Source organism: Talpa occidentalis, unplaced genomic scaffold, assembly GCF_014898055.3.
Source record: "Talpa occidentalis isolate TD23 unplaced genomic scaffold, MPIMG_talOcc4v2.1 talOcc4.8, whole genome shotgun sequence".
In the NCBI taxonomy this organism is placed as follows: domain Eukaryota; kingdom Metazoa; phylum Chordata; class Mammalia; order Eulipotyphla; family Talpidae; genus Talpa; species Talpa occidentalis.
In genome coordinates, this window is record NW_023605194.1 from 56,769,391 (window position 1) to 56,795,631 (window position 26,241).

Genomic DNA, 26,241 nt, shown 5'->3' on the forward strand with positions numbered 1-26,241 from the left:
GTGCAACAGACCTCTCCTGCCACACCTGCTGCTCCACTCAGCATGTACCTTGTAAGTCTGCCTGTTCTGTTCCCAGCTCTGGCTCTGGTGAATTCTCTCTCCCTCCCGCACATCTGACTGTACTCAGTGCTTGTATAAATAAATAAACAAACAAACAAATAAATAAATAAATAATAAAAATAAATAAATAAAATCTTAAAATAAAATAAAAGCTAGAGGGAAGTAATTTTAAGAAATTTAGCTTGGTTATTCTGTGAGCAAAATGTGAGAGGAAATAGCCTACACTGGGATTGACCACACTAAGATAACTTCTGCTCTGTTCTTTTTTTTTTTTTTTTTTAAGATTTATTTGTTTATTTATTTATTTATACAAGTACTGGGTACAGTCAGAAGCACGGGAGGGTAAAAGAATTCACCAGAGCCAGAGCAGGGAGCAGAACAGGCAGACTGACGAAGTACACTGGTGAGGGGAGCAGCGGACGTGGCAGGAGATGTCTGCACGCTATGTGGGACCCTCGCTGGTGGCTGGGGATTGAACTGGCGTAGCAGAGGCTTGCAGGCAGCTTCACAGCCCAGCACTCAACCACTGCACCACCGGGAAGGCCCCTGCTCTGTTCTTATACAGCATGAACTTGATACCCAAAGAAACTTATTATGTTATCCATTACCATATTTTCCCTTTTAAAACACAAATGGGAATATATGTTAGTGATATGTTTATATTGAAATAAAAATGACATTCACTTAAAGTCAGTCTTTAACAATCTACAGAATGCGATGTTCTCTGATGCTTTTCTGTGCAAAAGTAGTAAAACAAAAGTCTTTCCTTGAAATTTAAGCTAGTTTATTTTTTCACTAAATTAGATAGTGCCTTCACTATACTATGTAATTTTATTATAGATTTTTAGATAAATTACACCAAATGTTATTTAAGATTGTATTCAAATTTCCCCCAATCCAAACTATTCAGTATCTTAATCTGTTGCCATTCTACTCACAACCAATCCCATATCCCTACCCTGATCATTTCCACCCTTATACTAAAGAGAAGAGAGAGGGAGTTGAGGAGAGACTAAATGGGGTAATGTGATAGTGGAGTGACAGTGGAGCTTTGAGTGAGTGAAGCATGTATACATATCAAGGTATGATATATATTATATTGTCATGTAAATGAATGACAAATTAATAAGAATTGATTTTATTTATTTATTTTTAAGGATTTATTTATTTATTTATACAAGCACTGGGTCAGTCAGAAGCACGGGAGTGTGAGAGAATTCACCAGAGTCAAAGCAGGAAGCAGAACAGGCAGACTGACTGAAATACACTGCTGATGGGAGCAGTGGGCTGCAGGAGATGTCTGCGCGCCATGCGGGACTCTCGCCAGTGGCCAGGGATCTAACCGGAGCTGCAGAGGCTGCGGGCAGCTTCGCAGCCCAGCACTGAACCGCTGTGCCACCAGGGGAGGCCCGAGAATTGATTTTAAATTGTCACGTTTAGCATTATATATAATTTACTTGTCTTACGTTTATAGTGTATTATTTTCTCTGTAGTGCCAGAATACAAAATTTGAAAAAAATATACCAATATATTCCAGATGCCTAAAAAGTTTCCATTTGTACTCTATAGAGTGATCAATAAGTACATATTAAAATAAAAATAATTTCCTACAATAAGTAGGAAAACCTTAGCATATCTTAAGAGATGCTGAAATTCATTTTCAGAATATACATTTCAAGAATGTTTTCTTTTTTTTTTTTTTTTTTTTTTTTAGAGGCATGTTTTTTTCTTTATTTATTTGTTTGCTTGTTTGTTTTGTTTATACATGCACTGGGTACAGTCAGAAGCGTGGGAGGGTGAGAGAATTCACCAGAGCCAGAGCGGGGAGCAGAGCAGGCAGAAGGACCGAAGTACACTGCTGAGGGGAGCAGCGGGCGGCAGGAGAGGTCTGCGCACCATGTGGGACCCTCCTCCGGTGGCCGGGGAGCAGCCGGGGATTGAACCGGCGCTGCAGAGGCCGCGGGCAGCTTCGCAACCCAGCGCTCTACCGCTGCGCCACCTGGGAGGCCCTCAAGAATGTTTTCTTTAATAAAATGTTACTAGAACATGAATATATATTAAATGTTCTTCAATCATGAACTAAAAGTAAAGCAATTCTGGTGATAGATTTATAAACTTATAAATCTGTTTTTCCTCACTCTTAGTTGTATTTGAAGAAGATATCACTACTGAATCCCAGATAAACACTTATTTTTATGTTCTTGTGGTGAATGATAAAATTGGAAAATATTAAGTTAAAATTTAAATATTTAAAAATGTCTTAATGGGGAAAGATTTCAAAATCAGATCTTTGTATCATCTTAACTTATTAGGACATAACTTAGATCAACTTTATATTCATCTGAATTAGAAAAATACATATTCTAAGTTCAGCAAGTGAATTATTTACAGTAACTTCATACAGTTGAATTTCTTTGCATGTAATACTTTTCCCCCCCTAACTGATAGCAGTTCTTTTTTGATGGGTTCTAATTTTAGTCCTGTTATAAATGTGCTGTGTGACCTTAAATAGGACATTGTCTTTCAGGGCATTATTTTATATCCCTCAAAATGTGGAATGCAATCTCTTTGACCTCCAAATTTCTTTCCTCTCCTGTGACTATGTGCCTGTGACTCTGCTTATCCCACCATAGTTAATTTTGCATTTAAATTAAATTTTTATATTAATAGATATATCTGGATCCTTTTGTAATTTGTCATTACAGTATTTAAAAACAAAACTGAATACATTACATTAAAATTAGTTTTAAAATTAGAATCTCTAATATTATAAATATATATATACTTAATACCATATATGCATTATATTAGTATGGTATATAATGCAAATTATACTACATTATATATGATATAAAATGTTACATTTATGAATATATATTTTATAAATTAAAGTCAGAAAATGTTTCTGTCATGTTTTCTTTGGGAGTATAATTTGAAAAGGAAAATACTGTTATTTATCTGAACCTGCCTTATTCTAAAAACTAAATTTAGGTGTTTACTGCCAATATCTCATTTACATTGGGCGAGAGTTGCCAAAAATCTCGGCAAGTTAAAAGACAATGTATTTTTAATAACACCTTATGTAAGTGAGTTATCATGCCCCCAAATTTAACTTTAGTATCTATCTTAAAGCCAACATCTGACTTTATCAAGATATGAAATATAATGCTAAACAAATTATTGCTATATCAGTTATTTTTCTTAAAAGTTTATTATGATTTCTTTAAAAATCAATAAATTGCAATGTGAAATATACTATACTTGCATTTCTGAAGAAATTAATAAAATTAATTTAATTAATTAAATTAAAATTAATATTAAAATTAATGTATTATATGTCTATATAAAGAAGTAACATTCTTGTGATTTTTTTTATTACTCAGGTGTGATCACTGTATATTTAATATATAATTTAGTTACAGATATTGCTCCATTTTTGTTAAAATACCTCACTAATTAATTCTAATCACCATATTTTTATGTATTATATCCACATTTCCTATGAAATTTTGGAATTAACTTCCCAAATCGCTCAGTATCTGAACCTAAATACACTAGAGTTTTGTCACCACAAAATTTAATCAGAACTGACAAGTTTTGATGTCACAGACACATTACATGTGTTTCCAGTTTTGTTTTGTTTTTTTTTAATACAAGGACTGGGGTACAGGTCAGAGGTGTGGTGTGGGGCGCGGTGAGAGGATTTACCAGAGATGGAGTAGGGAACAGAACAGGCAGACCTATGGAAATACACTGCTGAGGGGAGCAGCGGGCACAACAGGAGAGGTCTGCCACACCATGTGGATATCTCCCGGGGCATCAAACCTGAGCTGCAGAGGCTGTGGATATCTTCACAGCACTGTGCTCAATGTGCTGCACTCCTGGGGAAGCCCTACATGTGTTTCTAGTTTTAACAGCATGAGAAAGTATAAAATTCACTTCTGCATGAAACATTATAGGAAATATTTGATAATAACAAAATAATTTCCTTAATTATATGATCTGTTGCTTAGTTACATAATTAAATCTGTTGCTCAGATTTCAATTTGAAAATAAATTTTACTCATTAATTCTTTTTATTCACAGGAATTTGCAATGTTGAGTTTCTGAATCCTATGCACATGACCTACAAATAAGGTAGAGTGTATTTTATTTCACATTAAATTTTACTCTAAAAGTCATATATCAATAAGTTAGTAGCTAAGAGTTGTATCATCTATGTTGATAATGCCTTTGCTGCTTTTCTTAATATTAGTGGTTGGCAAAAAAGTCAAAATGACTTAATTTCCTGGTCATCCAACAATAACTTGCTTGCTAAATATACATCACTAGGCAATTCTAATATAGCAATTGATTCCCTGATAGAATTTATGTGAAAACATTTGCTCAAATCACGTAGCCAAAAGGATAAAACTGGGGGAGGGGAGGGGTGAAGAATTTATCAGTATCAGGAAAAACAAAATCTAAATTCTATGGAGTGATAGTAAGTAACTAAAAAATGCATATTTTTGAAATACATAGTTCTTTATTCTTAATGTATTATAATTTTGAATAATTAAAATTTAACAATAATCTGAGCCACAGAAACATGACTGATGAGAAATTGAATGTATGTGTTTTCTGAGACTATAAATTAGTGACAGAAATATGGTTTGTTACTTTCTATATTCTGAGGGGGGTGTTTCAAATTTATAATGAAATATATTGACAAGGAATGCATTTATTTATGGTTCTTCTTCTCTCTGAAGAGACTCTAGTTGTCAGTGAACTTCCACCTGAGGGCTTGTTAAAAGGAAGGAAGGATTGGGGAGGGCAGAGATGTTCAAATCTGAAAAGCTAATGATGGTTCTTAAGTCCTGCTAGATTAGGGAGTGGGCCTCTGCAATAGTTTATTATAATGTTCACTTGACGAGTTTTGAATGCATATCTATAATAGGATATAGTAATAAACTTGAAAAGTGAAGGGCAAATAATTTACCTTTATATTCAACTAATTTGTTCAAAAATATCCTTTGGCATTTATACATAATTTCCTATTCATCACTGATGTCACCTAAATTTGAAAAAAAAAAAAAAGTAAAATAATAGGTGGGATTAAAAAAAAATCCTGGATATATCCAACTTGCCTTTTCTGGTGAAATATACTTCAAAATAATAAGAACTACTTATCATTTAATAACAAAAATGATTTAATAACAAAAATAAAAAAAATCTTGCAATTAATCCTAATTTAGCAAAAATAAACATTTGCAGTGGAAATATATTTCCTTAAGTTTCCCCTATGTTGACATAATACTGTTAAATCTTTCAAGTAATTTCACTAGTCTTTGATGAAGTACAGCCAGTAACGCAAAGTGGCAAAATGCTTGTATCTAAGTTTTTATTCAGAGAATAGTAATTATAATAGTACAGTAGTGGTAAAAGAATTGACTCAAATATTGAGCATGTCCCTCGTCTTTGAGGTATTTGAGTGTGCAAGTCAAGCTTACCCAGACAGTCACCTCAAAAATTGCTATGATTTAAAAGTCTTTTTCCTGTATTTGGGCCAGTCATCCCACTACCTGAAAGGCAATGGGGCATGAATAACCTGTGTAAGTATAATAGTTTAGGTAATACATCTAGGATTTTTTTTAATAAATAGACTTTTATTATTGAACTTTAGAAGAAGGAAAGGGATATTACGAATATCCACAACCCAAGATATCAATATGTGCTATTGCCCTATGCTTACCAGGATAAAAAATTATGACTCATTGTTCTTATTATTGCTGTTTATTCAAAGGTGCTCTCTTTGTATGTCTGTTTTTATGTATGTCTCATATGTAAAAGACAAAGCATTGCACATCATGCTTTCTTATATGAATTTTTAAATCTTGATCCTGCTGTCAGAGTGATGAATATGTATAAATAGGCGTATAGCAGAAGAATTTTTGAAACTGATGGAGTTCAGAAAATCTTTACTATGTTTAGTAGCAGATAAATGAAAAGGAAATGTGTTTGTAACATTTGGTATTCAGTTATTTCATTCGGTGCTTGTAAGATAGGCTTATAGAGATTTCTAGAATATTTCATATTCTCTACTTGTTATGTTCAAACCCAAAAGGAGGTTAACAATGCAGAATGTTTGTTAACAAAGCAGACTGTTTTGGCTAATTGCATCTATCTCATTTTTGTAGTGCTTCATTATAAACAGCCTTCCATCATTCAGGTGTTCATATTTTATTTCTTTATGAACCTTGGTTTCTGTTTAATCATTGAGATAACTTGATTTTCAACACAAATAAAAATCACCTTCATCTCATGTGAGTTATAAGTTGTGATAAAGATATTCAATACCATATATTTGACCTTCAGAATGTTTTCACTGTGAAGTTACACTTGTATATTAATCGAAGATACCACTTGATTCTGTGTCTCCTTTTTCCTATGATAAATCTTCCCTTAAGTCTGCCTAGTCTGAATTACCTTTGCTTTGAATTATTTTGTTTATAAGGCAAATTTTATTTTACTCTATACCCACACTGTCCCAGGTTTAGATATATGACAGATAAAATCTTGCACCTATAAATTTTGCCTACTCATTATAAACTTGCCCTTTTCATGTATATTCTATAAATAACCATACAACATAAGATTTTCCCTCTAATTACATTAAATGGCATATAAATTTATTAATGCACATTATTGCCTATATGTATTACTTTGTATTAAATACTTTACATTGTATTAAATGCTAGCTATACGGTAAGTTTTTGGTAGGATTGGCCATTTTTCAAGAGTAGAGAGATGAAACAGAAATGTTCCTGAATCAAAGTAATCAAAATACCATACGGTATGCATATGTTTTATAAAAGTAGGTTTTGTTTTGTACTTTTTATTACAAAAGTTGTTGCTAAGAAATTAATTCACAAGTTACTAAAGGGAATGTCCACTTATAAGAAGCAGGCAAAAAGGCTCTTCTATATGCTTCTTTGCAGTGATAAGACATTCAAGGCTATAGTAGAAGAAATGTTTCATACGTCACAACAAAATAACATCTAAAATTTTTAAATTGGTTTTCCTTTCCACATACTTACGTTCTTACATTCTAAGCATCTGTCAAGAACAAATTTAATTTGACTGCTTGCTTATAGCTGCATCTATATTCAGAATTGGGTAACACTTTTACCTGTCAAATATCAAATATTATATCTTATATAAGCAAAGAAAATTTTATACTTTATTTTGTAAAGCAATGAATATTTACCTAATTCCTTCTTACCATTGTTAATTTGGGGTTATAAACTGTATTGTATTCATTTTTTCTAAAAATTAATGTATTTTACCTAATTCCTTCTTACCATTGTTAATTTGGGGTTATAAACTGTATTGTATTCATTTTTTCTAAAAATTAATGTATTTATATAAATAAACTTTTTCATCAAAATAAACACAAATATACTCAATAATCAAGGGGCAATAATTGTGTTAACAGAGAATTTATTTAATCAGTAAATCATCAGTGAGAATATTGGGATAGAATTAGGGCTAGATATATCCCACACATATGTACAGATTAGCTAGCTTGTTAAAACTAGAGAACTTAACAGAATGTCTGACAATTATTAGTAAGTACTTAATAAATAGTATATTAGATTGACAATCACAGAAACATTAATTGTTAAAATTTTCACTTGATCAAGGTATTATGATACATATTTTCTAATTACTTTTAAATTCTTGATTATTATCTTCCTTGACTTTCATATGAGTTATTTGGAAAAGATGACTTTTCATTTATTTTCTGGGTCTTGTGTATTTCAAAATAAATGCAAGGCTTTCTACTATGGGTATAACAATCTATTTGTGGAAATAGCATTTTTAAGTTGAAGTGTTTTCCCTTTTAAGTTGTCTGTATGTTTGTTGTCTAATATATTCTAGTGTTTAATGATCTTGACAGTTTAGGAACTAATCTAATTCTTATATCTTTGGGTGTTTTTCCCTGTTAAACTTTTATCTATCTTGTCATTAACATTTAAAAATACCAGGAGGATGTGTTTCCTATAACACTTCTCATTAGTTTGTCTGGAAACTTAGTTTTGAAAATGTGATCTTCCTTAAATGAGGAAAATTTTCTTTTGTAATTATTTTTCCATGTCTTATATCCTGCTCCTTTCTCCTTTATTTTCTCTAATTTGAAGATTGGATATTCAATGTCATTGTTTTTTTCTTTATCTATTGGTTTATTCTCTACCATTTTGATTTGAATTTTGGAAATTTTACTTCATTATCTTCTACTTATGCAGATGATCGTGTGCCTTCTTCCAACTGTTCTGCATTGCTTATTATTTTTAATAATATTATTTTTATATATTTTTACATTTTTCTTCATTTTTTGTACAATATATGCTTTCTCATCTCAGTTATAGTCCCCGTGAAATTCCCACCACCAATTCACCTGTGTACCATCACCATAGTCCCTTGTGCTCTTCCCATCCATTTTAATCCTACTCCCTTCTCCCCCTCCTGCAAAATATCTCTGATTTATAGTTGCTTGTTGATTTTGATTTTTACTTTATTATAATAACTTTTTTAATAACTTATAATTTAATGAGTTTGTTTTAACTTCACTATTCCTCATGAATCAAATTACTCTTTTAGCTGGTTCACATGATTTTATTGACAAAATTAAGCTGTGCATCTACAAAGAAAACTGAATTTCTTTTTCTTATCTGTAACTAACCTGACCTGCACCTCAAATCTCTATGTTCATGTTAGAGGAAAGAAAAAAAAATGCAAATGTAATTAGCCAAACTGTGCATTGTCCAATCCCTCTTGGATACAAAAATGCTCAGTGTGTGGTTTTTTTTTTTTTTTTTTGTTAGTCTGGTTTTTTTTTAAAAGTTTTATTTATTTATTTATACAAGCACTGGGTACAGTCAGAAGCGCGGGAGAGTGAGAGAACTCACCAGAGCCAGAGCCGGGAGCAGAGCAGGCAGAAGGACCGAAGTACACTGCTGAGGGGAGCAGTGGGCAGCAGGAGAGGTCTGTGCGCCATGTGGGACCCTCGCCCAGCGGCTGGGGATTGAACCAGCGCTGCAGAGGCTGCGGGCAGCCTCGCAACCCAGCGCTCAACCGCTGCGCCACCAGGGAGGCCCAAAAATGCTCAGTGTTTTTGTGATGTCAATTCCTCTTCCCACTTCTCTGTCATATGAAGTATCTGGAATGGTCTGTTTTTTCTATATACCACATAACAATGAAATACAATGGTATCTGTGTTTCTCTGTCTATTTTATTTCACAATTGATCTAAATATGACAAAAATAAACTTTTGGACTGCAAGATAAATTGATGGTTACCATCAGAGAAAGGGAAAGGGCAGTGGGCAAATCAAAAAATAAGATGTTGTGGTGGGGATACAATTGGATATTTAGCAGTGAACATAAAAGTATTTCATTATACATTTGTCAATCTGTGTCTATTTTTCTTCTCACAAATACCAAAGACTAGAAAATGGGAAGCAGGTTTTAATTCCCCATCTCTGTTAGTCAGTTGTAGAAGCTTTAGTAATATGAAGGGACAAACTAGACGTGAATTACGTAGGTTTAGTCGGTTTTATGCTAAACTGACTGCAAAGACCACAATATTGTCTACCAAAACTGATAAAGGTTACAGACTCACTCTATTGTGCTGGTTTGTATGTTAGAGGGTAAAATTATTTTTGTTCCTTCTCACAACATTCCCTCTAAAATAGACACCAAACTTGCCCTCCCATATAAAATGGTATTTTGAAACTGTACATGTTTTCCTCATACACAGTAATCAGTATAACTGATTATTCACACTATATTCTCTACAGAAATATCGATTTAATATACTTAAAACCTAATATACGCAGTCTCTCATATCTGTTATTCATATTTATCCGGATCATTTTCTATTACCTATATTATTACAGATAATGTATAACAGAGTTTTTAGTCTTTGAGGAGCCCACATTTTCATATTATAATTTAGGTCGACTTTCATTTATGGATTTAACAGTCTCTTCTTTGATGCAGGAAAGGAAAGTTTGAGTGTCTTTGTACTATTGGATTTGGTATATCCAAATCATGACTTACTGGTCTCCACAATTACTTATTTAAGATTCTCTACAATTCACATCTGTCTGATCTTTATTTTTATATGATTTTTTTTTGCTGTGTGTGTTTATATTTAGGGCAGGGATGAATTTTCAATATCATTATCAATATATTATTGATAATAATGAACTCCTTAGTAGGTGGAGTGCTTAAATATATTTTATTAATCTTCCTAGCAACTTGTAAATGAGGCATTAGTTTTTCTCCTACTAATGAGAGGAAAGTAAACAGAATAATGCATTGATTAGCGGAACCAAAATTGCACAAATGTCTGTCTCACATTGAGAACCATTTAACCCCAATTCTCACTTGCCGATAATTAACTGTACTAGTAGTAAAAATATGGGGCTTCATAGATTTTGAGTCATTAAGTTTTCAGTGACTCAGGTCACTGATGCATATTAAATAGAACTTGGTTTCTTTTTATGATATAGTTATATTAATACATATGGCTTAGTGGAAATATCATTTATAACATATTGTGTCAAGTGTATCATCTGAAACATTTAATGAGATAGATCATTGTCTAATCATATTCTCAGAATACGATGAAAAGGATTCAAGTCAAGCCACAGTCTGGAATACATTATTTGCAAATCACCTACCTAGTAAAGGACATGTATATAAATATAAAAAGAACTCTCAAAAGTCAGTAGTGAGAAAAACAACCCATAAAATAAAACCAAAATATTTGAACAAATATTTCAGCTAAAAGGATATACAGATAAAACAATAGAACCATGTAAAGAGTGATTAAGAATGAAGAGAAAAGTGGGGAGGAGGGGTTATATACGGACATGAGGAAACCTCTGTTAGTGATGGATATATTAATTATTTTGGTTGTAATCATCCTTTCATGATGTTTACATATGTTAAATTTGTCAAATTATATGAAATTTATTATGTCAGTTAAAACTCAGTAAATCTGTTTTTAAAATATTCATTGTTGATACTATTTCAAAAATCTGTAACATAAGGAGAAATTCCAAAATGGAAAATGTGTATACCAAATGTTGATCATTTGAAAGCAGAATATGACTTTTACTTTGGAACTTTTTTTTTTCCAATGAAGAAGATAAAGCAAATATTTGTTTTTCATTGTTGAATGGAAATAAGCTATCATTTTGCATGGAGTTTACATAGTTTTATTTTATTTTCCTATAGTTCACTGAAGAAAAAAGTAAGACTGTAACCTAAATAAGAAAATGCCATTCTTCTACTATAGATGAAATCCATTACCTTTAAAGGCATTGCATGACAAGAATTCTAAATATTCAAATGAAACTTCTATTAATTCCCAAAAATGAATGTCTTCCTAGATATGTTTAATATTTAGGTAGCATTTTATAATCTATCCCGTAAAGTTTAAAATCACACTCACTACGTTTATCTGGATTTTATTTATATTCTGTTATTGTTATTGACATGATAATTACTAGACTTGACTGTAATGGACTTACACATGAATCAGTTGGTTGGGGACCAAAGAAGGATAGAGTTAGTAAGAGTTTTCAGCCTATAAGCTTAAAACAAAACATTATTTTATGAAAATCTGTATACGGTAAGAAGTCTAGATCTATATTTTTAAGAAGATACCTCTTCACTATAGACATTTTCATGTGAATTTATTAATAATTGAAAACTCCTATTGATGTGATATGTTCCCAAAAGATCCCAAGGGGAATAGAACAGATAAATGGTTTATCAATTTTAGATAATTTAACAGAAATGGATTCATTCCAGAAGTGTAAATGAGTGGTGTGCTAATTGACTTTCTGTCTGTTTCTAGTTGTTGAGTACCTCTCAGTGATGCACAGTGGTGGGTTAACTCAGCTCTTTCTTTTTTTTTCCTTGTGTAGGCTGTCTGGGGAATTTTGTTAGCACTTTGATGTTCCAAACTAAGTGCAATACAGAGCATACTTGCAATTTCTTATAGAACTTTCAAAAGTCATATTCCAATGGTTGATGAATGTATAGATGTTTATAATTTAAAATAAATAAAAAATGTATGCCTACACATATACAGACTTCGTAATTCCACAGATGAACAGATTTTCCATTCTTCTCTTACTTTAGAAATGTAGACAGAAATAGCAAAATAATGTTTTTTGCCCTGAAAGATTTGTCTTCCCAAAGTAGATAGAATATAGAGGAAAGAAAACTAGCAGGTAGAATAGCTTGATTATTCTTGAGGTAAGTAGGTCACTGGAAGAAATAACTACAAATGGATTATCACTTTTATGATATTTTAATTTTATGACATTTGTGTAAGTTTTACTTATCTTACAAGGTAATAGCTTATCTCTGTTTGCAATATATGAAAACAATGTGAAAGAGTAATTCATTGAGCTGTTTATTCTTAAAACAACTTATTTTTAAAATAAACAAGTGGTTATGAGAGCGAGACAGAAGAGAAAGAGAGAGAGAGAGAGTGTGCATTTGGATGGATGTGTGTGTGTGTTCTTTTTGTGTTGAGTATGTTTAGATAAAGTTGTTTATCTCTCCTAAACACTAAAATGTTGATAATGTATGCATGATATTTCTTTTTTACTATTTATAAGGTAAGCATAACTGGATGATCCAGCCTCACCAGCAAGAGAGAAAAATACATTAACATTTCCTTTAGCTCTGCAACTGTCATGTCCTTGATATATTGTTTTTCTTTCACATAAACACTTAGTCTCCATTGGGGCTACATTACCTGAATTTTTCTCAGAGGACCTTACTGTCTTGCTTCGGAATGTATGCGATAATGAGAAGCAAAACCCACTACCAATAAGAACTCTCTCTCTACCTTACACTTCAAATATGAATATATTTAGTGTCTAGATGTTTTCAATTATTTTTAAATTTGCATATTTATTATCATCTTTATTGTGCAATGTATTCATTATTACAGTTTTGGGGTTGTATTTTCACTCTTTAATATGTGCACATATTCCAATCATACGTCACTAAACTACTTGTGACAACACCCCATCCACATTCCATGCACAGCCTGTCTTCCCTTTCCTTCGTTCCCTCTGGAAACCAGTAAATTGTTTTAGGTCCAAGATTTGTTTTTTGCTGTGTTTTGTCATTGTGTGTTTTTTTATTAATATTCCAAAGATATATGAAACCAGTAGATAGCTGTCTTTTTCTCTCTGATTTATTTCACTTAGCATAATAACCTCCTGGGCCCTCTATTTTGATCCAAAATACACTATCTCATCTGTTGTAATAGCTGTGTAGTATCACACTTAGTGTATATTCCAGTTTCTTTATCAATCCATATGTTATGGGCATGTAGGCTGGTTCCATGAGTTGGTAATTGTGTACATTCCTGCTGTAGACATAAGAGTATATAAAACTTTTCATTTAAGAATTTACATATTTCGGGGGGTAAATACTTAGCAGAAGTATTGCTGGATCATATGGGCTTTCCTTTTTTTTAAGATTTATTTATTTATGTATACAAGAACTAGGGTATAAGCCAGAGGTGCAGGGGGTGAGAAGATTCACTAGAGACAGAGTGGGGAGCAGAACAGGCAGATGACTGAATGGACTGTTGAAGGGAGCCGCAGGTGAAGCAAAAGTCTGCTGCACCATGAGGGTTGCTTCCTGGACCGTGGGGAGATCAAACTCATGCTGCAGTGGCTGCCTATAGCTTGATAGTGATGTTTTACCACCTGCACCACCAGGGAGGTCCTTCATTTTTATTTATTTATTTTTGAAAGATTTATTTATTTATACAAGCACTGTGGTACGAGCCAGAGGGTGAGAGAATTCATCAGAGACATAGCAGGGAGGTGAAAAGGCAGAGTGACTGAAATACACTGGTAAGGGGAACAGCAGGGTAAACATGAGAGGTCTGATGTACCATGTAGGTAGCTCCCTGCCTGGCTGGGAATCCAACCAGTATTGCAGAGGCTGTGGACAGCTTCATAGCAATGCGTTCAACCTGCTGTGCCACTGGGGAGACCCCAATTTTATTTTTTTAAGAAATTTCCATAACATTCTCCACAGAGGCTGCACCAACTTGCATTGTAACCGATAGTGAATGAGAGTTCTTTTTTTCTCCACATCCCCAACAATATTTGTTGATTCCATTCTTTTAGATATGGTCCATTTTCACAGGGATGAATTCTTATATATTATTGTGGTTTTGATTTGTAATTCCATGTTAATATGCAATGTTGAACAATTCTGCACATGTCTATAGGTCATCTGAGTGATTTCTTCAGAAAAAAAAAAAAAGGTCTAATATATCCCTTTGCCCATTTTTTGTTTGGTTAGTTTGTTTTGTTGGTTTTGGATTGTATAATTTGTATAATTTTGAAAAATAGTACCGGTAAAATGTGTATTTTCACCCATTATGGAAGTTGCATTTTTGCTCTGATGGTTTCCTTTGAGGTGTAAAAGCTTTTTAGCTTGGTGTAGTCCCACTTGTATATTTTTGTTTTCTGTTTCCATTGTTACTGGAGTTGTATAGCCAAATACATCTTGCAGTAGATGTCCTATAGTATATCTCTTATGTTTTCTTCTATGTATTTTGTGGTTTTGGTTTATATATCCAGCTCTTTATTTCATTTGGAATTTTTGTGTGTGGAGTTAAGTAGGGTTCTAGTTTCATTTTTTTTTTTTTTTGCAAGAAGTTATTTATGTTTCCCAGCACCATTTGTTAAAAATGTTTTTCTTTCTCCATTGTGTGACTATAGCTCCTTTATGAAAGATTAACCATCCATAATTGTGTGGGATTATCTCTGGGCTTTCTGTTCTATTCCATTGGTCTGATTTTCTGTTTTTATTCTAATATTATGCTGATTTGATTACTGATGCTGCATAGTATAGTTTGAAGTATTTTCTTTTAAGCTTGCTTTTTTTTTTGTTTGTTTGTTTTTAAGATTTACTTATTTATGCATACAAAAGTGGGATGTAGGCAAGAGGTGGGGGGAGGTGAAAGGATTCACCAGAGACAGAGTGGGGAGCAGAACAGGCAGATCTACTGACATACACTGCTGATGGGAGCATTGGGTGCAACAGGAGAGGTCTGCTGCACCGTGGTGGGGCACCTCCCTGGCAGGGGATAGAACTGCTGCTGCAGTAGCAGCAGATAGCTCCATAGTGCTGACACTTAACCCCTTGCACCACCAGGGAGCCCCCCTAGGATTGCTTACTTATTTGTGGCCTCTTATGTTTCAGTACAAATTTTGTTATGGTTCAATTTCCTAGAAAAAAAGTGTTTGGGGTTTTGATAGGTATTGCATTGAATCTATACATTGCTTTAGTTAATATAGTCATTTTAAAGATACTTATATTTCCAATTTATGAGCACAGGCTATTTTTCTAATTTTTTGTCTCTCATTTCCTTTAACAGGATCTTAAAGTTTTCAATGTATAGGTCCTTCAATTCCTTTTTTAAATTTTTTTTCAGTTTTTTTATTGTAAATGGGATTTTTTTCTTTATTTCCCTTTCTTCAGCTGCATTGTTGGCATGTAGAAATACAAGTGATTTTGTGTATTGGTGCATTGGTTTTGTATCCTGTCACCTTACTGTGGTCATTTATTCTATTTTTTGGGAGAGATTTTTGGGTTCTCTATTATACTATAACATCTGCAAAATAGTGATAGTTTCACTTATTTTTCACTTTGGATTTCTTTTATATATTGTTCTTGCACAAATGATTGAGCTAAGACTTCCAATACTATGTTGAACAATAGTGGTGACAGTGGATATCCTTGTCTTCTTCTGATCTTAGTGGAAAAGCTTTCAGTTTTTTACCATTGAGCATGTCATACATAGTTTTTACAATTCTTAAATAAGTTCCATTTATTTCCACTTTAATGTTTTAATCATAAATGGATTTTGAACTCTTTTCAATACCTTTATAGCATGTATAGAAAAATACAATTTTTATCTTCCTTTTTATTAATGTAGTAAATTATATTAATATATTTGCATATGTTGAACCAGCCTTGCATCCCTAGGATGAAACCTACTTGACTGTGGTGTAGGTATCTCTTAATATTTTGCTGTATTCCATTTGCTAGGATTTTTGCATCAAAGTTCATCGTTGATATCAGTAGACAGTTTTATTTATTTATTTTATTGTACTGTCCTGAGTATTATATCCTCTTTGAAGATCTGGTAGAATTCCACTGTAGAATCTATCTCTCCTGGGCTTTTATCTTAGGGAAACTTACCACCCTTCAATTTCTCTGTAATAGGCAGTTTGTCTTATTTGATCCGGTTCAGTCTCAGAAGGTGATATAAATGTAAAAATGTGTCCATTTCTTTAAATTGTCCAGAGTGTTTGCATAAAGACTTCATAGTAGGTTCTCATGATCCTAGGTATTTATGTAACATCTTTTGGAATGTTGCCTCCTTTGTTTCTGACTCTATTTATTTGAGTTTTCTCTTTCCTTAATTACCCTAGATAAGGGCTTATTGATTTTGTTCATTTTTTTTTTTTAAGATTTATTTATTTATTTATTTATTTATTTATGCAAGCACTGGGTACAGTCAGAAGCTCAGGATGGTGAGAGAATTCACTAGAGCCAGAGCGGGGAGCAGAACAGGTGGAAGGACCGAGGCACACTGCTGAGGGGAGCAGCGGGTGGCAGGAGAGGTCTGCGAGCCATGTGGGACCCTCCTCCGGTGGCCGGGGAGCAGCCGGGGATTGAACCGGCACTTCAAAGGCTGCAGGCAGCTTCGCAACCCAGCGCTCAACCGCTGCGCCACTGGGAGGCCCTGTTCATTTTTTTTTTTAAGAACTAATTCTGTCTTCATGTCACTGATCTTTTTGACTTTTTCTCTTTCATTGATTTCTGCTTTTTTTTTTTAATTTTTCTCCTATTGATTTTCAACTTGTTTATTCTTATCTAGTTTCTTAACTAGAGAGTTAATTGATTTTTTGATATTTTTTTTGGTTTTTTTAATGTGAGTATGTTTTGCTATGAACTTCCCTTGTATTACTGTTTTTAGATCACATATAGGGTTTGGTAGCTCATTTCTTCATTTTTATTAGTCTTCAGATAACTTTGATTTCTTCATTGATCCAAGAGTTGTTTAGGACCATTTTGTTTAGTCTTCATATATTTTGATATATTCAGGATTATTTTTGTGGTTAATTTCTAGGATTATACCATTGTGATCTGAGAATGTGTTTGATAAATATTTTCATATATTTTATAAGACCTGTGTTGTGTTCCACTGTACTATCTAGTCTTGAGAAAGTTCCATGTGCACTTAAGAAGAATGTTTAGTCCTTGGGAATGGAAAGCTCTGTAAATATCTGCTAAATCCATCTGGCCCCACATGTCATTTAATTTTCCATCTGGATGATCTGTTCCTTCATGTCAGTGGTGTTGAGACCTCTGACAATAATCACATTTTGTTAAAAAGGTTATCCCACCCCTATTCTGTCATGATGACTTTAATATGTGAATTTTAAACTTTATAAAGTACCTGCAAAGATCTTTACCATTACTTCTCCCATCTTTTCTTCTTTTACTTCATCTCTACTTAGTTCAGTCATCCTCTTCATAAGCAAAGCTAATAAAAATCTGTATTTTCTAAATCCTCAATTTCTTCACTGTGAAGTAGTTATAAAATGAAGAAGTTTTTCTTTCTTTTTTTGCTAATTAGTTTCTTATAACATGATTTTGGTGTGACAATATTACATTGGGACACAATTCAAACATTTTCCAAAGTCTCTGTTTTCCTTATCAAGATTCCAATGATCTCAGGCCTAAGTAGAGCCAAGGGTTCAAACTCTTTTTTTTTTTTTTTTTTTTTCCTATTCCTTGTTCTTGAATCACTTGCAAATAATAAATTTCTCTCTGGCAGCTAACCTTGACCATTACTGATAAGTTCATTCTTCTGCTGTTAGTCCAATAATCATCAATTCTTTGGGGGAAATATTATTTCATGACAAGGAATCAATACCATGGTATTATGTATATGTAATTGTATATAAGGTTTATGTAACAATAACATATACATATTAAAATTCAAATAAACAGAATAAAGCAAATAAAATATAGGGTGATATTTTGTATAAAAATAGGGATAGTCAATACTTCATTTTAAACCAAAGTGTGTAATTAACTTAGGATTTACTTAAATATATATTTAACAACATCAAAATAAAAAAAATGATAAAATAGCTCAACTGATATGCAAATTATAAGATTTAGCTTTAGGTCTCAGAGCAACAGAATACTATTTATTTTATTTTATTTTTTTTTTTTATTTTATTTTTTTTTAAAGATTTATTTATTTATTTATACAAGCACTGGGTACAGTCAGAAGCATGGGAGGGTGAGAGAATTTACAGAGTGGAGAGCAGAACAGGCAGACTGACGAAGTACACTGCTGAGGGGAGCAGCAGGCGGCAGGAGAGGTCTGTGCACCATAAGGGACCCTCGCCCAGAGGCCAGGGATCTAACTGGCACTGCAGAGGCTGCCGGCAGCTTCACAACCCAGCACTCAACCGCTGCACCACCGGGGAAGCCCCAATCTTGAGTTTTAGAAAGGAACTTAATGTATTTTAAGCAAGGTGAATTGAATGTGTTTCTAACATGTTAAACAGACATACTGACACTCTATTCAATCTGTAATTCTGCCCTTAAATGTTGAATCTATTAGGATATACCAGATTATGCTGCAGGAATAAGCAACTCCCAGATTTCAGTGCATAATAAAACAAATTGTCATCTTTCATAGTTTCTTACTTTGCACGAAGAGATGGAATGACTATTATAGAAAGCTCTGAAAATGTTTTGAGCAACAGCAGTTAAAGTAGAGCAAGTGTGATGCCACCAAAGTAGGAATTTCAGATGCTACATTCTGAATGAGATTCAGATTAGTATGAAAATTAGTATCATGAATCCACTGTCATGCCTCAGAAATGCAAACTGCAAAAGTAACAGGCAAGTTTCTTTAAAGAAACAATAATTGTGCTTACTCTAAAAATACAATTTTCATCCACCCTCTTCAATGTCTACTAAATACCAGAAGTAACCCATATAGTACTCATTTGAGTTTAGAGAAATGTCTGATACAGTAGTTTATACACAAACTCCATGAACTTAATTTCTTAGGGATTTTAACATTTCTTAACTGTAATACCAAGTACTAAAGTGAATATCAATTTTTATCTTTTAGTCTGTCATTTATTTTAAATGCATATTACTCTAAGAAAACTATTACTTTAAAGATATTTCAAATAATTTGACTGATCACTTCAGTGTGTCTCTTTGTAGTCCCCCAAATTCTCATTAAAGCCTGTTCCTTTCTTTAAACTGTTTGAAAGCTGGGACTTTTAAACCTTGGCCCATTAATGATTTGCTGCTCTGGAAAGAATTTATACTCTTGAGATTCTAGTCTTGAGGGATTAAATATATCTAAGAACTATTTGATAGAAGTTATAAATATTTATACACATAGATATGCCCATTTAAATATTTGTTCTGTGATGTATCTTTATTTATTTATTTATTTTTTCTGTTCACTCTACCTAGTTTTCAACAAAGTTGTAAAAAATCACTGTTCATTTACTGGTTTTGCTTTTTCTACCCCAAATTATGTTACATAAGAAATCATGTATTAAAATGTTTAATTTAGTGTGTCTTTTTACATACACGACTAATAAAAAGAGGTTTTTAAAACAAGCATTCATGATTTTTTTTTTTTTCTTTCTCTTGGTACACTTAGGATCCTAAAGCTCAAGCTGTAATCATAGCCTTCAAACTTATATGAATGTGTCGTCATATCTTCTAGAGTCACACAGGATAAATCTTATAATGCTACCTCATTTGTAATCCTACTCATAGCTAAACAAATTGTCCGTCCAATTATTTTTAGTTAAGAATAAAGCAGTTGGGCCTCCCTGGTGGCACAGCGGTTGAGCTCTGGGTTGCGAAGCTGCCCGCAGCCTCTGCAGCGCTGGTTTGATCCCCGGCTGCTCCCTGGCCACTGGAGGAGGGTCCCACATGGCGTGCAGACCTCTCCTGCCGCCCGCTGCTCCCCTCAGCAGTGTACTTCGGTCCTTCTGCCTGCTCTGCTCCCCGCTCTGGCTCTGGTGAATTCTCTCACCCTCCCGCGCTTCTGACTGTACCCAGTGCTTGTATGTATAAATAAATAAATAAATCTTTAAAAAAAAAGAATAAAGCAGTTATTCTTGGTGATATGTGAAAGTAAATATAAAATAATTTCCTTCAGTGGGCCTCCCTGGTGGTGCAAGGGGTTTAACACCACACTATGGGGTGGTCTGCAGATCCTTGCCCGGCTAGGGAGCAACCCACATGGCGAGACAGACCTCTCCTGTCTCTCCTGCTACTACCCTCAGCAGTGTATTTCAATCGGTCTGCCTGTTCTGTTCCCAACTGTCTCTGGTCAATCCTTTCACTCCCACCCCCATACCTCTGACCTGTGCCCCAGCTCTTGTGTGCATAGATGGCTAAATCTTAAATAAATAAATAAATAAATAAATAAATGAAATAATTTCATTCAATAAGAACTATTTCTTATACATATTTTGCTTATATAAAATCATTACACATAAAATAAAACTATATTGAGAATATATTTTGTGTTACATCTCAACACACACAAAACTAAACTCAACAATGAATTTTATTGACTGCTGATAAAAAAGCATGGCTCTGTAAAACACCCAGATGTTATATTTTATATATGTGTAACATTTTATTTATTTTTTAATTTTATTTTTATATTCCCCATACAATTGCAACCCCCTTATTTTGACCCCAAACTCTCCTTTCCCCACCCCCCAATACTGTGTCTCTGGTTCATAGTTGTTTGTTGATTTTGATTTCTTCTTATAGTTATTCTTTTTCCTGGTCCCTTATTTAGGTTTTCTAGATTCCTGCTATGAGTGAGACCATCCTGAATTTTTCTTTTTCTTTCTGGCTAATTTCGCTGAGCATGAACCCTTCCAGCTCCATAATATTTTATTTTTTAAATTAATTTATTTTTAATTGAGGTAATATTTGGAGACCCCCATCAGGTATCCCCACCATAGTGTACCTACCAGCAAATCACACATACTCCATCACCATAGATCATTGTGCTTCCTTCTCTCTGTTCTTTTTTTTTTAAATATTTATTTATTTATGCATACAAGAACTGGAGTACTGGCTAGAGGTGTGGGGGTTGAGAGGATTCACCAGAGACAGAGTGGGGAACAGAACAGGTGGATTGACTGAAATACACTGCTGAGGGGAGTAGCGGGCAAGACAGGAGAGGTCTGCTGCGCCATGTGGGTTAGCTCCCTGGCTGGGGATCAAACTTATGCTGCAGTGGCTTGGCTATAGCTTCATAGTGCTAAGACTTAATTCCTTGCACCAACAGGGAGGCTCCCTCACTCTTTTTTCTTACCTTCCACACTTCATCACCTTGTTGCTTTAGTTTTGTAGTCAGCTATCAAGTGTTAGTTTTTAAGTTTGTCTTTATCTGACTCTTAGTTTAATTAATTTATATTCCTCAAAATAGTGTCTCCATAAAGTACCTTTCTCCTTCTGAAATGTTTTAATTAGCATTAACCCTTCTAGCTCCATCCATGTTGTCACAAAGGGTGTGAATTTCTCTCTTTTGAGCACTGAGTAATATTCCACTGCATTTATTTACCACATCTTCTTAATCCACTCATCTGTTTTGTAGTACTTATGTTGTTTTCATAATTTAGCTATTGTAAATAGTGCTACAATACACATGGGAGTACAATTTTTCTCTCAAATCAGTGTTTTTGAATTTTGGGGGTAGATGCCTAGGAGTGGAACTCCTGGGGCAAATGGCAGATCCATTTTTAAAGTTTTGGGGTACCTCCATATTGATTTTCATAAAGGCTGGACCAGTTTTGCATACCCTACAGTAGCATAAGAGGGTTCCCTTTAATCCACACCCTTGCCAGTACTTGCTGGTTATGGTCTTTTTCAATGTGTGCCATTCTCACAGGTGTGAGGTGTTACCATTTTGGTCTTGATTTGTATCTCTCTAGTAATAAGTGATGGTGAACATTTTTTCATGTACCTGTTTGCAGTCTGAAAGTGTTCTTTGGAGATGGGTCTATTTAGTTCTTCTGCCCAGTTTTTGATTGGGTTATTTGTTTTGTTTTGCAAAATTCTAGGTGTTCTTTGTATATCTTTGTTACCATTTCTTTTTCAGATATAGGGTGTGGATATATGTTCTCCCATTCAGTAATATGCCTTCTCACTTTATTTTTTTTAAAGATTTATTTATTTATTTATTTTATACAAGAACTGAGGTACAGATCAGAAGCGTGGGCAAGTGAGAGAATTCACCAGGCCAGAGTGGGGAGCAGAACAGGCAGACAGAGCGAAGCTACTGCAGAGGGGAGCATCAGGCGAGGCAGGAGAGGTCTGCGGCACCATGTGGGGTTCTCCCTGGATGGTGGGAAATCAAACTGGTACTGTAGAGGCTGTGGACAGCTTCCCAGGGTGGTGCTCAACTGCGGGGAGGCCCGCCTTCTCACTTTAGTTGTGGTTTCATTCACTGTGCAGAAGCTTTTTAGTTTGATGTATTCCCAGTTGTTTATGTTCTCTTTTGTTTTCGTTGTTGTTGGGAATGAATTCCTAAAGGCATCACATAAAACTTATGTCATGAAATGTTTTGCCTATGTTTTCTCCTATATACTCCATGGTTTCAGGTTTTCCATTTAAGACTTTGATCCATTTTGAATTGTTTTTTGTGTATTATGAGAGATTGTGGTCTCATTTCATTCTTGTGCATGCAGCTGTCCAGTTTTGCCAACACCATTTATTGTCCTTGTTTCAGTCAGTGTTCTTGGCTCCTTTGTCATAGATTAACTGTCCATTTAGGTGTGGGTTTATTTCTGAGCTCTCAATTCTATTCCGTTGGTCTGTGTTTCTGTTTTTATTCCACTACTAGGCTTTTACAATTATTATGTAACATTCTATTTTAAAACCATTTTCTTTCCAGATTGAGTTCTGTGGTATTATATGATGTGATGAAATGTTAGAACCCATACTTTATACATCACTATTTCTCTTTTCCTGAATTTTTCATAGACATGTATGTGGTTGTATATATAAATATACAGGAGGATGCTTCTTAGTTAACACATTTTCTTCAAGGTATCTCTGCCATGTAAGTATAAATCTGGCGGGAGACATTTTATATGCCTTTCATATTACCTATAGAAATGGGAAATTTAACTAAATTAGATTCCAAGATATTTATGCTAAAATTTAAGATTAAATACATTTACAGTATTATTCATACAAAATAATCTAGTAGAAATTTATTGCAGAATTCCTTTTCTTTAGAATAGCAATACAATATGATAGAAAATCTGAAAATGATTTTGCTTTTATTTGGAGATAATATTTTGAAGCGCATTTATTTATTTTATTCCAAAGCTTTTCACCAAATAAAACTTAAGTACTTTTAAAGGGCTGTAACTCAGTTTTGGAATATAATCCAAAATAAATTCAAGAGGGTTGCTGTTAGCTTTATTATCCTCTAGATAGCTATTTGATAGGAAGGTAGGGTTGATTCCAGAGAGGAAATAGCAAAACACACACTTCCTCATGACCTTAATTTCAAAATATGTCACAGAAAGTCAAAATATGTCACACAATTTTCACTGCCAGAGTAATTTGCAGCTGATTTTTTGTGGGTTCCCTTGCATTTTGTTGTTTATGATTACAAAGAAAATCAATGTGTCATGAATAACATTCACTCTGAAGACACCAGCACTCCAAATCTCATACTCTTTTTAATCATGGAAATACTCTCTTCACTCATTTTCAATTCCATCATCCTTTTAATGCATTAATTACCCAGACTTCAGCAAAAGATCTCTGGGTTGCTTTTTTTTTTTTATTGGTTAGGTCTAATACAATTATCCTGAAAAGGATTGTTTTTTGAGAACTTTGCAGTATGTTTTGACTACAAATCATTACAGTAGAAAACTCAGTAAAGTTACTGAACAACACATTTTTAATCAGGTGTTGCATCTATTTTTTTCGTAAAACAGAATAGTCTTGAAATAAAAATAATATAGATTATAATTATAGATACTATATCATTAAAAATAACAAGATTCTTAATACTCTATTGCTTATATCAAAGTCTAATCATTTTTAGGGTCAGCATGGTGAAATTTTCCTCACTGCCATTTTGAGCCATTTGGAGAAATTAAATTTAATTTGTAGATTTGTAAAATTAAAATTTTGGATCATTTTTTTGTTTTTTAAAAGTCTCAATAAGAACTTTATTGTGTGATATAGACATTTTCCTAGTTCATGAGACTATAGCAAAATTCAGCATTTAAGACATAGCTGCTATTATACTACTTTTAAAGATAAAAATGAGAAAGTATATCATGCTATATGAGGCAATTTTTTATTTTATCTGAAAAGGTAAAATTTGCTGTCCAGTATATATATTCATAACACTAAGCAAAAACAATACTATTACCTTCCCATAATTTAAAGTTGTTACTAATAAAGATGAGACATTTATTCTTCAGTGATAAATTTTATTCTTTGCTAATCCAAAATAAAAATTTGTTTTATAGATTTGGAATCAGAGAATGCATATTCATTCATTCATCCATTTATTCAAGAAGTAAATATTATTAGGGACAAGACACTATTTTAGATTTTGATAGTGTATTCATGAAACAAACAGAAAAGAAACTTGCTTTTGAAGCACTTATATTAAACAATGCTAATATTTTCTAATTTGTACTTATAACTCATTTATCTAATTAAATATATCATCTAGGAATATTTCCGTTAATTATTTTAACATGCATTTAAGCAAATATTTAAGATAATATGCAATATTACTTTTATTTTTTTAAAGATTTATTTTTATTTATACAAGAGTTGGGGTACAGGTCAGAGGTGTAGGAGGGTGAGAGGATTCACCTGTGACAGAGTGGGGAATAGAACAGGCAGACTGACAGAAGTACACTCCTGAGGGGAGCAGCAGGCGAGACAGGAGAGGTCTGCTGTGCCATGTGGGTATCTCTCTGGCCAGCTGGTAGTTGAACACGTGATGCAGAGGCTGCGGACAGCTTCACAGACCTGCATTCAACCTGCTATGCCACCAGGGAGGCCCTATATTACTTTTAAACTTTGTTTTCAAGCAAGAGCTATGGAAAAAACACCACCAATTGAATGATTTAAATTTCATATCATTCTGATAATGAAAATTAATCTTTTAAAATTAAGGTGCACCCTAATCTACTTTCATTATTGGTACAAGTTTCCTGGTTACACTGACTTTCAAGTGGAAATTATCTTCTGTAGCATAATCTATAATTAGCATCATAAGTTTTGGTGCCTCACTTAGTGATATAACTTTAAAGTTTTTACATCAGAAATTGAAATTTGGGAGGTAAGATATAAGAGTAATATTTTGAAAGGAAAAAAATACTTTTTGCGTGTGTGAAACAGTGATTAAGGGAACTTCATGCTATTTCTATACGCTAAAATATGTTAAGATCCAAATTATTTCAGTAAGAAAGAAAAACCCTTTAAACTAATAGCTCAATAACAACATACAGGTCTTTGAATGCATACAGAAACTCAATTAAATATTGCTTCTGAAAACTATATCGAGACCATTTCTTGTGCCTTAAGGCATGGAAGAGGCAGCCCTTACTTCCTTATATTAATCTTCCTAGAAGGTAGTACAAGTCTATATTTCAGTTGTCTTTAATTCCTACTGACTCTCTGAGTTATTTTTTGAAGGGTCCCTACTATGAAACTGCTGACACCACATGGTAATTAAACTCTATTCTCCTTTTACCTGCGAGAAAAAAACAAAAGTATCAAACACAACTGAAATCATCATAAATCACCTGCCTCATTTTTCAAGGGTCCTTTACCAGTCAGAAAATATGCTGGAAGTCAACGCATTATTTAAATTCAACCATGCCTATGTATCTCCATCTAAAATCTCAGTGGGACTTTTATCACAAATACAACATTCTTGGCAAAAACCTAGAGGATTATTCTTTAGCCCTTAGATATAATGCCCTTAAATTGTGTATAGGACAGT

The 26,241-nt window shown here is 33.5% G+C and overlaps 1 protein-coding gene across 3 annotated transcripts in view; it reads left to right on the forward strand.

Annotated features, from left to right (window-relative positions):
• PCDH15 (protocadherin related 15) overlaps positions 1–26,241 on the forward strand; it is a 1,524,279-nt gene that overhangs the window by 620,590 nt on the left and 877,448 nt on the right. For all 3 annotated transcript variants that reach the window (XM_054690675.1, XM_054690674.1, XM_054690669.1), the window contains exon 3: positions 4,147–4,197. The gene's annotated coding sequence lies outside the window, so the exon portion shown is untranslated. The remainder of the gene's footprint in view (positions 1–4,146; positions 4,198–26,241) is intronic.